This window comes from Monodelphis domestica, chromosome 2 (assembly GCF_027887165.1).
Source record: "Monodelphis domestica isolate mMonDom1 chromosome 2, mMonDom1.pri, whole genome shotgun sequence".
NCBI classification, from domain to species: domain Eukaryota; kingdom Metazoa; phylum Chordata; class Mammalia; order Didelphimorphia; family Didelphidae; genus Monodelphis; species Monodelphis domestica.
In genome coordinates this window covers 305916920-305932262 of record NC_077228.1, presented here as the reverse complement: position 1 = coordinate 305932262, position 15343 = coordinate 305916920, and the positions used below count along the sequence as shown (strand labels likewise).

Here is a 15343-nt window from a genome sequence, read left to right as displayed (position 1 = left end):
CTTTTATACTGATGAAAAGTTAAAACTTTCAATCTGCTTTAAGAAGCAAAAAAAATTGCTTAAGAATTTTGGTTTTCAAAAGTTCTGGTATGAAAGGTAAATAGAAGAAAGTACAGATGTCAATAAAGCAATTGCTTAAATGGATTAAAGTCAAAAAAACCTGAAAGCAAATTTGCTTTAGCTTCAGGAAGGCTCTAACCCCAAAGCCTAGAGTAGATTCTCTCTTTGCAAGGCAAGTGTCTCATTTTGGATGGGCAACAAAATCCTAGTTTAGGCTAATTTCTTCAAATGGCATCTTCTTTGAATGAGGAAGATCATGCATCTCCAAGGCTTGTCCATTCCTTAGAGACTTTATTATGAAGTCAATTAATCTTTCAACCACTATCAAAAGAAAAAATGTTGGCTCTACTCGGCTTGTACTTAACAAGCATCATGAGAAAAAAAAGATCTGACTAGAGTATGAAGTCACATTTCATCAGTTTATATTATGCTATGTGGATAGATGTCCATGTGGATCCTGTCTGAACAATGGCTGTTGCCATAGTGAGGCTTAGTCTTGGCTGGGAGCCTGGGCAACCAACAGAACAGCCCTGAGACTCCAAGATGAAAGCATGGAGCTCTTCAAGGAGCACTGAATTCAATTTATTCATCTGGGGTTCAGCCCTATTCACTCAGGGCTTGAGTCCTAGCCTGGCAACTTGGCAACATCCATCAGGCCTTCTGAAGTTCTCTAGGTAACACCTATTTAGGCCTACATAAACTTGCTTTATCATATTTCAAGGAAATTTTTTTTTAAATTATGTTCAGGAAACCATTAAATGCAAAATAACTTCAAAGGTTTCCCAGAGAGATTAAATCAACTGAGACTCAAGATCACTCCTGTTTCCTTCTTGGTGGAAGAGTTGGCAGATTGCCAGGCAGTTAATTGGCAAACAATTTTTTGAAAGTTTTGTTGTTGTTGTTGGAGTCTAAAAGTTCAAGAATTCCATTATAAATGTTGCTCTCTTTCTATCAGAGAATATAAGATTACCTACTAAAAAGACAGGAGATATTTGGGATTCCCTTCCACTTTTGGCTGAAAGTCTGAGGACAAAGCTATCTGATCCCAAGTGACATGCTCTAAGGAAGAGGGAAAAAGAGAAAGGGGTCACAGTCATAAAGTCCACTGAGTGGGCTTGGTGATCAATCTTCTTTGACACAGACTAGTCACAGGGACATACAGGGACCCTCTGATTGTCCACATCTTTAAGCAAGGGGCCAGTAAACAAGCTCATCCCCACACATTCTTCTTGGAATGGCTCCAGTTCAGAAGGCCAGCAAGGACACCCCGATTATTCTTGTTATGCATGCAAAGCATTTTGCAAACCTTAAAGAATTATATAAATGGCAGCTATTGTTGTTGTGATTATTCAGATAAATATTTTAGCCTGCTGATATTTTTGTGGCTTTTGATATCATCATCTAAAATGTTAGCTCTCTTTTCCAATTACATTTCCCTGTAAAGTGTGTCATCAGTGCCTTCCTCTGTAGTACTAATAAAAATATTGAACATATAATGAAGAGATGGCTGGGGCATACCCCTCCAGACCTGAGAGGCCTCTTTCCCAGGTGATTCATTTGAAGTGTTAGCATTTCTCTGGTTAATAGTTCTGAAGTGAAAAAGAGTCTGAGTTCCAGTTACAAACATATTTGTTATTGAGATCACCACAATTAACTCTTTTAAGCCACATTTACTTAATCTTTAAATCTGTAAACTGAGGGAGCTGGACTAGATGATCATTAAGATCCCTTTCTGCTCTAGTCTTTCCCTAAGTCTAAGCCCTCAAAGATTTTAAGGGCTAGAACACTAACTAGGAAAGCAGTATGTAGATTTACTTTTGGTTGACTTATATTATACCTATCTACAATGGAAGCTATGGAACATTTTTTTTTCTGAGTTGAGTATTTTTGACCCAATCTTTTCTCTGCTAGACCTGGGGAAAAAAATCAAATTTGTGCCTCTTTAAATCAGTTTAAGTGGCCCTTCAACAGACCATGGGGGATAAAGACTAAAATACCACATGCTGACAGTCTTAAGACCCAAATTCTAATAATAAGACCTTCATTCTTTTTATTAAAATATTCCCTGTCAGTTCAAAAAGATCACAGCCTAACTTTATGGAAAGCTGGATTAGGCCACAGGATTTATAAAAAACTTGCTAGGTACCAAACACAACAGATACAAATACAGTACAGTCCCCGATTTCATAGAGATTCTTTTTTTTTTTAAAAGCAAAACCCTTATCTTCTGTTAGAATCAGGACTATGTATTGGTTCTAAGACAGAAGAGCAGTTAGGTCTAGGCAATGGGAGTTAAGTGAGGCTGACAAGGGAAAGGTGTGAAAGAAATGGGAAAATATACTCAAGACAGGAATGTTGAAGTCCAGAAAGTCAGTAGTGTTGCTGGGAGGGGAATGAGGCTTGACTGGTCTGACACCCCTCCATCCCCCACCCGGAAAAATGGCTATTGAAATAGTCCAGGTATTGGTGTGTGGATTAAAAGTCAAAGCACTAAGAATCTATGTTTTAGATGGCTTCTTGGATCATTGGGAAATGGTTGAATAATAGGCATACATGAACATAATGAATATTTCTTGGTTTTATAGAATCCTGGGTAATGTGAACTGATGCTGAGTGAAATGAGCAGAATCAAGAATTTAAATCAATACAACAATAATGTGAAAAGAAACAATGCTAAAAATAATGAAAAAAACAAACTGGACAACCAAGTTTCGAGACAGAAGAGATGGACTCAGGATGGATAAAGAAACCTAAATTTTTTGACACATCCTACAATGGGTATTAATTTTGTTGGTGTTACAAGTTCTCTCAACCTTTGTGTTTTGGAGGAGAAATGAGGTTCTTGAGAGGGTGGGTATAGCAATAATGACATCTTAATGGTCATTGCAATATTATAAATTCACATAAAAGAAGTTCAAATAGCATGATGAATGTTTTGAAATGAAAGTGTAGAATTTTATACTTAAAACAACTGTTATGAAGCCAGCATTCATGGTTTCATATAAAGTTAATTTTTTTGTTTGCATATTTTGTTTTATGTTTGGAAATGATGTTTGTGTTTATTATTAGTAATACAGATTTTTTTAAAAAGAAGTAGTCCAGCTATGAGACTGATGAGGGACTGCACTAGGATGGTGACAGTTACAGAGGAGAGAGGGTGTATACAAAGAAATGTTGCAAAGGTAGAAATGGCAGGACTTCAAGCTGATTGCATATGGAGGATGAAAGAATAATGAGTAGAACATCTAGGTTGTGAGCCTGGGTGACTGGAAGGTGCTGGCGTCCTAAGCATAATAGGGCTATGCTACCCCTGTTCTCTGGCTAATCCATGACTTTTGTAGGCATCCAGATACTGGTATAGATAGGATTGTGTCTTGTCCAGATGGAGTTTTCTTTCTCATCTCAGCAGTCCATGTCCTGATCCCTGTATATTGACTACCTGTGTGATCATCAAAGACTTCTATAACCCTTTAGTGGCTGAGGAGCAAAAACTGATGTTGGGTCATCTATGAACTTGAGTTGAGCAGCTACAAGTGCTTTTTTTTTTATTAGCTAGGGAAGGAGGAGGACTTGCTGGGCTGCACTTTCCCATCAGGCATCTCAAATGGTAAAGGTCATGCATGATGTGTTCCAATTCTCTGCTTCACCCTTACTCCAGAGCCTCTGGAGATCCTTTCAAGTGTCCAATAAAGAATTATGTATGCATCAAGAAAAAAGTGGGGAGACTTGTACAAGAATATTTGTAGCTATACTCTTTGTGGTGGCAAAAAAATTGGAAAATGAAGGGATGCCCTTCAATTGGGAAATGGCTGAACAAATTGTGGTATATGTTGGTGATGGAATACTATTGTGCTTAAATTGATGGATTTCTATAAGAACTGGAATGTCCTCCAGGAATTGATGCAGAGTGAAAGAAGCAGAACCAGGAGAACATTGTACACAGAGACTGAAACACTGTGGTACTATAGAATGTAATGGACTTCTCCATTAGTGGCAATGCAGTGATCATGAACAACCCAGAGGGATCTATGAGAAAGAACGCTATCCACTTTCAGAGGAAAAACTGTGGGAGCAGAAACACTGAAGAAAAACAACTGCTTGAGTACATGGGTCGAAGGGATATGATTGTGGATATAGACCAAATGAACATCCTAGGGCTAACATCAACAACATGGAAATGGGTTCTTATCAAGGACACATGTAATACCCAATAGAATTGCACGTCAACTAAAGGAAGGGTGGGGGGAGGGAATGGAGGGAAAGAATATAATTCTTGTAACCAAGGAATAATGTTCAAAATTGACTAAAATAAATATATAAGTAAAAATAAAATTTTTTAAAAAGGATAAAAAAGGAAGTAGGGGCAACTGACTCTCTAAGATGAGGGAGGGCCTCCTTTGAAGGTCTGGGTGATCAAAGACAGCTCATATATTTGTTGTTTTCTTTCTTTAAAAGAAACAAACAAAAAGGCTAGAGATAGGAGGTCCTGGGTTCAATTTTGAACACAGACACTTCCTAGTTGTGTGAACTTGGCCAAGTCACTTAAAGCCCATTGCCTACCCCTTACCACTTTTCTGCTTTGGAACTGATACACAATATTAATTCTAAGATGAAAGGTAAGGGTTCTAAAACAAAGAAACAAAAATCATCTTGGATAATTCAACCAACAAGATCACTCCACATACCTTTTCCAATATTTTCTGTTGCTATTGTTGCATTATCCAGACATCTCTCTTGGTTAGTAGAACTAAAGCAATGCTACTCAAGAGCTCCAGCATCTTTCTACAATCCTGGACAAAACTTTTCTTTTTCTCTTGATTGGAAGAACTAACTCCCTATTTGGTTGTGGAACTGAATTTTAATCCTGTCCTTCCTCAACATGAAGTGCCTTACCTTTTATCTCACCCTTTTCTTAGGAAAACAAGACTATTCAGATTCCACTAACCATTCTCAGCATCCATGGAAACTGACAGGCTATTGGTGTAAGGTGAACTCCCTGCTGGCCTCTGTATTATATTTAACCTACTCTTTTCTCTCTAATCCAGAATGCAAGACATCAAAGCAGTTTCCTTGCCTTACTCCCATTATGAATGCTTTCTCTCCCCACCTTTCTTCATGGAGACCACACAGTTGTTGTTGTTTTTTAAACAAAAGGTGTCTCACTAAAAAAAGAAAGGAAGAAAGGAAAGAAAAAAGGAAAGGAGCAATAGGGAAATTTAGAAAAGGGAGGTTAGAGTAAATTATGAGTTTAGTGTTAGATACACCAAGTTTAAGATTTCTATGGTATATCCAATTGGAGATATCTAACAGACAATTGAAGATATGAATCTGGAAGTTAGAAGAAAGGCTATGGCTGTATAAGTGGGTCTGAGGAACATCACCATCGAGATGATAGTTGAGACCATGGGAGCATAAAACTAAATAGTATAGAGGGAAAAGGTCTTAGGATACAACTTATGGAGTTAAGTACCCATGAATAGCAAGTATAATGAGGTGTGGTCCAGCAAAAGAGGCTGAGAAGGAAGAGACAGGCAAAAGCAGAGGGAGGACACAGAAATGTCACTCAAATTTAGAGAGGAGAGTATACAGGAAAAAGGGTGATTGACAGTATTAAGGCTGAAGAGACTTCACTAGAAATGTTAGCAAAAAAATCTAGTTAGCAATAGCAAAGCAATAAGAGAAAAAGAAGAAATTTGAGGAATTAGGCAATGAGGAAATAAAGCTATCACTTTGCAAATATGATGATATACTTAGAGAATCCTAGAGAATAAAAAACCCTAATTAAAACAATTAACAACTGTAGCAAAGTTGCAAGATATAAAATAAACCTATATAAATCATCAGAGTTTCTTTATACTGCAAATAAAGCGAACAGCAAGAGATAGAGAAACATCATTTAAAATAACTATAGACAAATTAAAATACCTGAGAGTGTATGTACCTACCAAGACAAAACCAGGAACTATATGATCACAACTATAAGACACTTTTCATACAAATAAAGTCAGATCTAAACAATTGGAAAACCCTTAATGCTCACAGGTAGGGTGAGCCAATAAAATAAAAATGACTACTTTGCCTAAATTAATTTACCTATTTATTTCTATGCCAATTAAATTACCCAAATGTTATTTCATAGAACTAGGAAAAATAATAATAAAATTAATCTGGAAGAACAAGAGGCCAAGAGTAACAAGGGAATTAATGGAAAAAAATATGAAAGAAAGTAGCTTAGCTGTACTGGATCTCAGACTTTATTTTAAAGCAGCAACCATCAAAACAATCTGGTATTGGCAAGGAGTAGTGGATCAAAGGAATAGATTAGGCACTGAACCTGTAGAAATAAATAACCATAGTAACTTTATATTTTATAAACCCAAAGATCCAAGTTTTTGGAAGAACTCATTTGACAAAAACTTCTAGGAAAACTGGAAAACAGTATGGTGGAAATTGTCATTTCATGCCATATAAATATGTAAAATCAAAATGGACACATGATTTTGAAATAAAAATTAATATAAAAAATTAGGGAAGCACAAAATAGTTTACTTGTCAGACCTATGGAAATAAGGGAAGAATTATAACCAAACAATACATAGAGAAAATTAGAAGATGTAAAACAGATAACTTTGACTACATTAAATTAAAAAGGCTTTTGAACAAACAAAACCAATGCAACCAAGATTAGAAGGGGAACAATAAACTAGGGGAAAAATTTTAAAGTGTCTCTGACAAAGGTCAAAGCAAAATCAATGATGAGGATTGAGAGAAGGTCATTAGATTTGGCAAGTAGAAGATCATTAATAACTTTGGAATGAGTAATTTCTGTCAAATGATAAAATAGCAAACCGGAATGTGAAGAATTAATAAAAAGGTTAAGGAAAAAAAAGTGAGATAAAAGGAAATAAAGGCACCAATTTTAGATAGCCACAAAGGGTAGAGATATATGAAAAGAAAGTTAGTGGTTATTGATGCATCAATTGAAGACTTTTTAAAGAATAAGGGAAACATGGGTATATTTGTAGGCTGTTGAGAAGCATACAGTAGACAGGAAGAAATAGAAAGTAAGTGAGAGATAAGTAAGATGATAAAAGGAGGCAATCCACTGGAGAATATAGAATAAAAATGGAAAAAGTTTTGCACATAGAAGACTTTGCCTTGGCAAGGAGAGAGGTCGCCACTTCATATGAGACAAGAAGAGATAGTGGAAGGAGGTATCTCTGATGTGAGAGGGAAGGAAGGAAAAGAGGGAGCTCTTAGCTAGTGAATTAAATGTTTTCAGTGAAATATGAGATAAAATTTTCAACTAAAAGAGTTGGGGGAGGGAGAACTATGGGAGATTTTAGGAAGAATAAGTTTTTTAAAAGTTGCTATAGTTAGCCCAATAGGGACTGTATAAGAATTGCCTTTCTACAGTCAGAATTCAGTTGAAATTATGTCATAATTTTGGAGAGATCCAATCACATGATTTTCCTTCATTGCACATGATTTGCCTTCAAGGCAGCAAAAGGTTGAATGTAATCTAGGTTTGAAGCTTGGTAGGGGGCAAGATCATCAATCTGATAATCGAGTTAGGGTATTAAGGAAAGTGGAGAGGGTAAAGTTGAATTAGTTCAGTAAGGGTTCAAGATGTGCAAGAGAAGAGTATAGCCAGTGCAGGGGGAATGGCCTGAGAAAGAAATAAGGGTTGAAGGAATTAGAGATCAGAGTGAAGTTGAAGAACAGGATTTGGGGTTGCAAGGCAGAGGGAAAGAGAGGTAGAATGGCAGTAGATTATGATCAGATAAGGGAATTCAGAGTTCATGAATATGAAAGTGATGCAATTATGGGCAATGGAAAGATTAAATATATGGCCATTTCTGTGTGTAACTGGTGGAGTAGGATAGGTCAGGTAATAAGTTAGGAGAACTGGGAGAACATTTTTTGGGTGACTTTTACCATTTGGTTAAGCACATTCACAAAAATTGACCATGTGTTATGACATAAAAAAATTTCATTTTTTTTCCACAGCCTTTTCTGAGCATATTATAATAAAAATTAATTCAATGAAGTGCCTTGGAAGTATATATTAAAAATTAATTGGAAACTAAATAACTCAACCTGAAATAATGAGTGGACCAAATAACATATCATAGAAATAATAGTTTTCACTAAATATAATGACAGTAATGAGACATTCACATTTTATGGAAAGAAAAGTAGTAATAAGGATAAAATTTATATTTCTAAATGCTTACATAAATAAAAGAGAAAAAAGCAGATCAACCAATTGAGCATGCAAATTAAAAAAAAAACTTACAAAAACATCACATTTAAAATCTAAACACCAAAATAGAAAACATAAAAATCAAATGAGAGATAAATAAAATTGAATTGTAAAAACACTGAGTTCACTGATATTTAAAAGTAGGAGCTGGCTTAATGAAAAAAAAAATAATAATGTAGATAAATCACTGGCTAATTTGATTTAAAAAAAAAAAAAGAAAAGCCAATTACCAGAATAAAAATTTAAAAGGATAAGTGCACATCCAATGAAGATGAAATTAAAATAATTTTAGGAGTTATTTTGTCCAAAAATATGCCAATAAAACTAATAATATAAATGAAATGGATGAATATTTACAAAAATTAAATTGCCTACATTTATAGCAGAGGAAATAGAATAAATAATCTCATCTTTGACAAAGAAATTGAACAAACCCTAAATGAGTTCCCTAAGAAATAACCCCAGGACAAGATTTACAAAAGAATTCTACTAAACATTTTTTTAAAACCAATTAATTTCAATGGCATATAAGTTTTTTTTGCAAAAATAGGTAAAGAAAGAGGCCTTCTTAGTTCCTTCTTTGAAGCAAATATAGTTTTGATAACTAAGCCAGAGAGCAAAAATAAAGAAAACTATAGACCATATTCTCTAATGAATATCAAAGCAAAACTTTTTAAATAAAATACCAACAAGGAAATTCTAGTAAATAATCACAAAGATCATGTATTATAATGGACCTGGACTTATAGTAGGAATGCAGGGCTTGCTCAACATCAGGAAAACTATAAACATAATTTCCCATATCAGTAAGAAAAATAACAAACATGATTATGTCAATAGATGAATAAAAACCTTTTGACAAGCTATAACACCCATTTCTACTAATGCTAGAAAGCATAGGAAAAATGAACCTCTTCTTAAAATTTTAAGTAATATTTATCTAAAACCAAGAGTATTATCTTTAATGGAGACAAATTGGAATACTTTCCAATAAACAAAATTGAAGCAAGTATATCAATGATCACCATTACTATTTACTATTATATGAGAAATACTAACTATAAGAATTAGATAAGAATAAAAAATAGAAGGAATAACCCTAGACAATGAGGAAACAAAATTATTGACATGATGATTTACTTAGAGAACCCCTAGAGAATCAACTAAAAAATGAATCAAATCAATCAACAATTTTAGCAAAGTTGCAAGATGTACACACACATCTATGGATGTATATCTATCTAGATATAAAACAATCTCCACAAAAGGAATCCTTGATTTAGTCCACCCTGCTCATTTAATTTGTTTAAATGGTAGCCTAAATAGATAAAATGACATCCTGTGGTTGGTTATACAACTAGTCAGTGTCAAAGGAAGAATTCAAACTCTGTTTCTGACTCCAAGTCAAGGACTCAATTCAGTTTATCTCATATAACTTTTTGTTTTTATATCACATTCACTTCCAAAATACATCAATTCACTCTCTCCTCCTTAGAGTGCCTTCTGAGAGACATTGCTAATTTTATTCATTATATGACTCATTTTGGCCAAAGAATTGATCAGCTTTTAACTAACTTTGTGGTGATTAAGCCTTCCTGTACTTCAGGACATCAGCCTTCAAAGAGCAAACACAGTGTGTGACTAAGCTAATATTTAATTTTTTCAGGACCTGTGGAGATTTTCTGTTGCCATTGAAACTTAAGAGAACTCAAGTACCACCCAGGTGTCATCATAGTGAGATATCAAAGAATGGCCACACTTTTATCATCCATAATTGACTTCTACAGCAGCATTATTGGAAATTTGGGACTCTGTTAAACATTCAGAAAGGACCAACCACAGGACTCCATTGCATGAAGTCATTGTCACCTTATTGTTGTAGCTTAGGGCTATCAGTACATGCTTGAAAAATTATAGCATAAGTTTGGGTCTTTAAGATATCAGACACCTATCTATTCTCAAAGGAACAGTGTGATTTTTCACACAGTACTTTGTTTTGAAGTTTTCTACTATAATTATTATAGCATATGAATTATACTTAATATATATAATATGCATTGCATATAAATATAATGTGTTTATACCTAATCTTCTCTATACTTTATGCTTCATGAAGGCATGGGCTTTGTTGGTCCAAACATTGCATCTCCCCGAATGCCTTCCTCTCTAAACACTGAATAACTACATATTGGATGAATGAGGCCAAATAGTAATAAAGGAAGGGTCCACTGGGTTCAGATAGGTTCAGAAAAATTACACCCTATTTTTCTCTTCTTCCCCACCTGAATCTTTCTTGAAGATCTGGACTTTCTTATCCTGCTAGTGTCTGGGACTCAAGAAAAGATGCTAAGGGAAAAGGAAGAGAGTATGAGTTAGCCATTTCCCCAGAGTCCTTTACTTCATATGCAGTTTGCTACCATCCTGGATTGTTCCTAATTCCTGGTTTACAATAGGTGATTGCTATATCTAAATTCCTATTGTGGCTCAAAGAATGATGCTGTAGTTGGTTTACAAGTTATCTGAGTATAAGGACGTAATGTCTATAACCCCGACTCTTAGGAAGGCTGTGGTTGAGTGAATCACTTGGGTTCCAGAGTTCCAAGCTCCAGTTGGGGTATCAAATGATACCCCAGTTTTCTGCACTAATGTGGTGAGCCCCTAGAAATGGAAAGGTCTCCAGTTTGCCTAATGAAGGATAAACCAATCCCAGTTAGAAATAGAGTAGGTGATAATCAGCGGAGAACTGGAACCAGATCTGTGAGTGGTCACTGCATTTCCATTCTTGATGAAATAGGGAGACTCAAAGGAAAAAAAGGCATGTGACCCTCAGAAACTGGTCATTCTCCACTGGCTCAGTTACACGAGAAGATGTCTAATGAACAACTCATTGTTTTAACTGAATTTCTAGTGGAGTATTTTGTGCTCTCTGCACCAAATCAAGTGATGCGTTTGCATAGATTTGGAAATTAAGTTGACTTGTTCATTGCTTAGTTAGGTAAAACCCTTGCAGTATATTTTGGAGATGACATGGACAAAAACTAAATTGAACTTAAAAGGCTAATATCTGCATCCTTGGAAGCCCTACCCACATCAATGAGATCACAGATCTACTGGTATTGTAATTAATTTCAACTACAGACATAAAGAATATTTTAATCAAGTCTTTCAGAAAATTTAGATATATGTACATACAAGTTATTTTTATTTACTTATATTCAGTAGATCTTTTATATTGAGTGGAGGAGAGTCACAGATTTTTCATAGAAATAAATAAGCCTAAGATGTCATTATAGAAATATAGAAAATCAACAATTCTTAGCAGTATTGCTTAAGTTAGTACTGGTCTGAGATGGTTTGATGAGGCTTTGCCAGGATTAAGTGGTGCCTAAAGTGTACTGTAGTTTAAACTAAGAAAAAAAGAAAACTAAAAAAGATTTCCTTTGAGTGTGGGTAACAGAAGTCTGGTAAACAGACCAGATGAGATAATGCTCTTGGTGAAGGCTATGCTGGCTTAGTATTATGGGTAAGTTAGGGTACTAAATAAAGCCATGAGTAGGGGTTTTATACATTTTTTGGTTATTTTGATGAGAAGTTGAATTAGAAGGACACTGTCTCTTGCAGACATTGCATCTGAAGCAAATTTTCAGCAGTTGAACTATTTGGTCATGATGAAAAAATGTATCCATCATCTTGTTAGTTTGGTCTTGTTTTTGTCATCCAATCAGAGATTCAAATGTGACCCATGAGTACTTTAATAATTTTGATCTCCAAATATATGGTGATTATATTCATGGTACCACTGTAGAGCTTAAAAGAAAGATGCAAATGATATCTGCTGGCTCACTTTTGCTCTGTGGGAGATCAATAAAAAAGGGAAAAAAAAACAAAACCTTGCTATTTAGAGGTACATTCCTGTCTAGTAAGTTTTTTTTTTCTTCTCATGATAGTCTTGTAAGGGAACCTTCATAGCTTTCCAAACTATAAGGGCAGGGAGAAGCTAAGTGGCTCAGTGTAAAGGCAGCCTGGAGATGGAAGGGCCTGGATTCAAATAAGACCTCACACACTTCCTAGCTGTGTGACCCCAGGCAAATCACTTCATCTTGGTTGCCTAGCCTTTACTGCTCTTTTGTCTTGGGACTGATATTCCATATTGATTCTAAAATAGAAGGTAAGGGTTTTTATTTAAAAATAAGCAAACCAAAAAACTATAAAAGAATACAGAAAACATTGACTCCAACCCTCTCATTTTACAAAGGAGGAAACTGAGGCCTATAGAGGGAATTTACTCAAGGCCACATAGTTAATGTGTCAGAGCCATAATTCCAACACTGGTCTCCTAATTCCAGCACTTCCCATTGTACCAGTTCTTAGTGGACAAAAGAGCAGTTTGAGGTGTCTAGAAAGAAATTTAAATGCTGGGGATCTGTCCTGTAGTGTAAAAGAAGTCATAGATGGGAGAGGAGTACATCGAGAAGGGTCAAGAATGAAGAACCTGTATCATTCTCAGAACATAGCAAAGAACTTTTTACAAAGTACTCAAAAATCATTGATGAATGAGTGAATTATGGAATTAATCTGGAAGGGGCAGTATATTGTTTATTATACAGGGTATCCCCAAAGGTTAATAGATTAAAACTATTTTAATAGTTGAGGAGCCTGGAAGACAGAATGAATGTGAGGTGGGGTAGCATAAGTAATATACATAAGACTACTCCTACCAAGAACACATACCCTCTTCTGGTTCTGGTGAAGGTAACTACTCCCAAAGCTAGGTACAAAAGCTCTATCAGTTAGAATTGATGCCAGACCATCCTCAAGCTTTTGGAAAAGAACATTTTTAAAAACTCTTACTATGTATTGGCTCCAAGGCAGAAGAGTGGTAAGGGCTAGGCAATGGGGGTTGAGTGACTTGCCCAGGATCACACAGCTGGGAAGTGTCCGAGGTCAAATTTGAACCCAGAAACTCCTGTCTCTGGGCCTGGCTCTCAATCCACTGAGCCACCCAGCTGACCCCAGCAAAGAACATTCTTGTCATGAAAGTCCTTGGCCTTATCAAGTGGTGGTTTCAACACTGGCATGCATAAAGTTTTATGAATTGAAATATACTATAAAGTGTTTGTACATTAATTTTATCTCCCTTTTACTTCCAGGCAAACTTTCTTTCTACACTGCTGGACCATATCATCTCTCCAGCCACTGTGCCTCTCTCTTTGGGCCTCTGGACCTTTCTATCTACTCTACAATTGAAATGTTCAAATATTTTTTTTCTCTTATTAGAATATGAGTTCCTTAAGAGTTTTGTCTTTCTCTAATGTAAACATACTAACTGGATAGCTTTAGATTATGTATGTATATATATACATGTACATATACACACATATGTATATGTAGGCACATATATAGAGTCAAAGAAGCCTACATTTTAAGTGTTTACTATGTTGCCAGATTATGCTGAGAATACAGAAGCAACCAAAACAGTGCCTGGTTTTCAAAGACCTTATACTTATATGGCGGAAGATAATGCATAGTAGAACTGGGGAGTGGGAGGAGGGGAGGCATAGAGACCTGGAAAAGTAATGGAGGTCTGGATGAGTATGGTAACAATGGGAAAAGAAAGGATGAGGCAGATGGGAAGGATATTTCAAAAGTAAAAGACAAATCAACAATCATTTATTAAGCTCTTATTATGTGCCAACTAACTAGATATGAGAATTGTAAGAAGAGTTTGCTTAGAGCCAAGATGAAAATACTAGGAGGCTCAATCACATCGAGCATGTAGCATTAGGGAGGCTTGGTGATAGGTAGTAGAGAACTGGGTTGGGTGGAAGAACTGGGTTGGGTGGGGATAGTGTCAAAATAGAGCACCAATCCTTAAGAAATTAGAGTGCCAGAAAGAGCACCAAGACAAAGATTTTGAACTACAGCTTATGACTTCCTATCTATTATAAGTTCTAGTTTTAGATCTTGGCTCACTCTCTGGATATTTCCCACCAATGCCCTGTTCCTAAGATAAAGGCTTACTTTTAGACTTGAAATATAAGTCAGCGGCATAAGCCTTATTGATATACCTAGGATATGAGTCAAAGTAGAATCAGCACCAAGGATGACAATTCCGGATCCTTAGTTTTTACCTAAATGACAAATGTATGTATCCTAGGGTCTGGAAGGGTCCTAGACCTATAACTGAGAAGTGGATCCAACTTTGTGGTGAGGGAACAGTGGAAATTAAACAGATCATTAGAATGGCAGAATTGGAGAAGAGTCAAGAAATATGCAGACTTTAAGGTCTTCTTCAACATGATCTTGCTCTGCTTATTTCAAACTTCTTTTCCACTGCTCCCTTTATTTTTGTCAGAAGGACATTCTTACAGATTCCTTAACATGTGTTGTTAGTACATTCTTTATTTAAAGCATTTAAATTTTTCCTCAGCTCCTTGAGGATGAAGATTGTGTCATATAGAAACTATACAACAACTTGTCAGGGATGCTGTGGAATTGAGGAATTGGAGTGGGAAATTGATCTAGATATGTTCTGGGCTTGTTTCCAACTCTTAAGATTATTACTTTATGATCCACTAAATACTCAAATGTATCTATAATCTCATCAGTGTGGATATTTGTTTTTTCCCCAAAGATTCAGATCACAACTGATTCATTTAAACCTATCCATTCTGTGTGACCTTTGTTCATATCCTTCCAAAAGCTTATTCCATATATTCTACTCAATTTGCTGGTCAAGGGAGAGTCTTCAAATGCTTCCCCCATCTTGAATGTACCAGATAGTTCCTGGTTTCATGCAACCCAGGAAATAATAACAATCTACCAAAATTCTATTTAGATGCAAATTGTGATTATTATCATTGTTGTGCCTAGGAAAGTTTTAGATAACCAAGAGATTATAAATTAATACAAGTCAGTGGATTGTCTACTGAAAAAAAATATGATCAAGTGAATTGGCTAACTAGCTGTTTTGGCATCAGCTAGAGACAACCTAAATTAATTTCCTTAGGCTGGACT

The 15343-nt window shown here is 35.6% G+C and overlaps 1 long non-coding RNA gene across 2 annotated transcripts; it reads left to right on the top strand.

The window, feature by feature from the left end:
* The first annotated feature begins 594 nt into the window (after positions 1-594).
* LOC103093943 (uncharacterized) lies at positions 595-13599 on the top strand. 2 transcript variants are annotated; one of them, XR_462601.2, is made up of 3 exons: positions 595-734; positions 2646-2910; positions 13477-13599. It is a non-coding gene; the product is annotated as an uncharacterized LOC103093943 (long non-coding RNA). The 2 variants fall into 2 exon arrangements; XR_008916577.1 differs by lacking the exon at positions 13477-13599 and having other exon boundaries at positions 2646-2972.
* Positions 13600-15343: the final 1744 nt, after the last annotated feature.